The 2,500-nt window shown below is 44.0% G+C and overlaps 1 protein-coding gene and 1 non-coding gene across 3 annotated transcripts in view; one reads left to right on the plus strand and one right to left on the minus strand.

The window, feature by feature from the left end:
- Positions 1-2,500, plus strand: part of LOC125287747 (rho GTPase-activating protein 44-like) — an 85,847-nt gene that overhangs the window by 34,487 nt on the left and 48,860 nt on the right. The gene's annotated exons all lie outside the window — the stretch shown is intronic.
- On the minus strand, positions 869-983 carry LOC125288066. Its single transcript, XR_007192436.1, has one exon. It is a non-coding gene; the product is annotated as a U5 spliceosomal RNA (small nuclear RNA).

Below are 2,500 nucleotides of genomic sequence, written 5' to 3' on the forward strand. Positions count from 1 at the left end.
CGCGGGCTCACACACACACACATACACACTTGCACACACACACACACACACACACACTCCCACACACTTGCGGGCTTACACACACACACACACACACACACACACACACAGAGAGAGCCAGAGGCTAGTGAGGACAGCTGGGCAGTGAGATTGTGGGGCTGGGCAGATGTGTAGACTGGCCACGCTTGGCTGGTTGTCATGTCATGACTGGACGCTGCAGAGAAGCTCTGGCCCTGAGACACGTGCGGCTTCAGTGGCTGGAGAGCTGAGCTAGCCGCTATGGAGCTGGGGACATATCTGATACCGGTCAGAACCAGACACAGAGGTGGCGTTCAACATAGCAAAGAAAGCAAACATTACAAATAAAAAACATTTGAGAGTGTTTGGGTTTCACTATAAAAATCTAGTGAACACATAAACACTGCTGGTAAAATACACACACACACACGCACACACTCACACACACACACACATACACACACAAAGACGCAAATAGTCTAAGGAGGTAGTTCTCCGTGAACAAACACGATACAAACATGAGTGTTTACAGAAAAGAAAAGTGTTTTCACCTGGAAGGAGCTTGAACCGACCTTTACGCCCAGAAATGGAACATTGCTCTGCCAGGTCCATTACACAATGACCTGCTGTTTGTTTTTAGATTCAGCACGGATAACCTGGGCAGTGTTGCCGATGGCAACGCCCCCCCCAATCCTCTGACCCATGTGATGACCTTGTCTTTGTAGTTTTTCGATGAGGAGCTGAGATTTCCGTCAGGTGCAGCTTACCTGTGCACACAACCTTTTTAGGACGGACGGACGGACGGACGGACGGACACTTTATTGATCCCCAAGGGGAAATTTAAAAAGGGACCCCACCATAAGGTGGGGCATCAAAAAATTCATATCAACTCATCGTGGTCCTTTCCACGGAAATCTTTAGTAAAAGGCGAAAGATTTATACGATATGAAGAGAACCATGAGTGTTCAGAACCATGAGGCCAGTTACACAGCATCCACCTGTGCACAGCACAGTCCGTTAAGATTTACTGATTATAGATTATGTTACATAACGTCCTGACATTGAATCACATGTTGCACAGATGCTAAAAGCCTACATAGCTATCAGCTACAGTATAGCATAGCTGCCATACTCATTATTATGAGTATAAAACTGAGTAATCTGAGCCTTAACATTTGATGTTATTGCTGTTTGCATTGTGCCATGTTTTATCTTTGACTTCTATGCTTTAAATGTAGCTTCTTGATAGCAGTTCCATTATGCTAGTTTGGTTCCAGAATACTAGCCTCCAGCACCAAGAAGACACACACTATGTCAGATTAAACACACACACACACACACACACACACACACACACACACACACACACACACACACACTCACATACGGGCATGCACACACAGACACAGGTACAGCCACACAACCACACAAGCATAATGAGTCTGAAATATGTGACACTCAGAAGTCAAGCAAAAACCTTTAGGGGAACACACCCAACTTACTCATCAGAAATGATTTTCCACACACTCACACTGTTTTTGTTTTGGGTGACTTTTGGCAAATCATCTGTGAATAGTTTGTTCTCCAGATGTTTAACACTTGATGGATGAAGACCAAGGAACATGAACACACTAACAGGCATACATACACACACACATACACACACACACACACACACACACACATATAACATTCACATGCACTTTGTTTCTGATGAACCCTGTTGTCATGGCAACACACTCTTTGCAAATATAGTGTGAGTAAAGCATGTTGGGTATAGGCTGCTGTACCTCCTTATTCAGGTGGACCTGTGCATAATGTGTGTGTGTGTGTGTGTGTGTGTGTGTGTGTGTGTGTGTGTGCACGTGTCTGTCTGCATCTGTGATCTAATTTCCGAGGCTCATCTAGTCAGTACCATTGACTTCAGGCCAGCAAAGTCTATAACCCCAATAAGTCAATAAGGTGCAGTTGAAAATGCAGAAATCAGGCTGATCGCTGATTGGGCTGGTTTTCCACCCTCATAAACCCGTAATATATTGCAATGAATATGCAATGAAGCACAAATATACATGCTCTGACATTTGAGTAATAGATGATACACACACACACACACACACACACACACACACACACACATATATATACATATCTTTGCCTACACATATATCCAATCAGACCAATGGACAGAGAGACATTTTAAATACCTATTCGGTGTGCTGATCATGTACTGCTGAGAGAACCTCCTATGCAATAGACTGTGCTTTGGCTGAACAACCAAATGCTGTGTTGTATGTTGAACTCTTCCCTGGCTTGGTTTGTTATCACCCAAAGGCCTGGGATGATAAGTTGTTGGTATGGACTCAAGTTGACCCCACACACACACACACACACACACAAACTGACTGTCTGATTCCCTAAAGTTTGCGTGTGATGTCATGGAAAACAGTCTGCCTTTGAATTATATTTTTATCCCACTTCACTT

This window comes from Alosa alosa, chromosome 22 (genome assembly GCF_017589495.1).
Source record: "Alosa alosa isolate M-15738 ecotype Scorff River chromosome 22, AALO_Geno_1.1, whole genome shotgun sequence".
In the NCBI taxonomy this organism is placed as follows: domain Eukaryota; kingdom Metazoa; phylum Chordata; class Actinopteri; order Clupeiformes; family Clupeidae; genus Alosa; species Alosa alosa.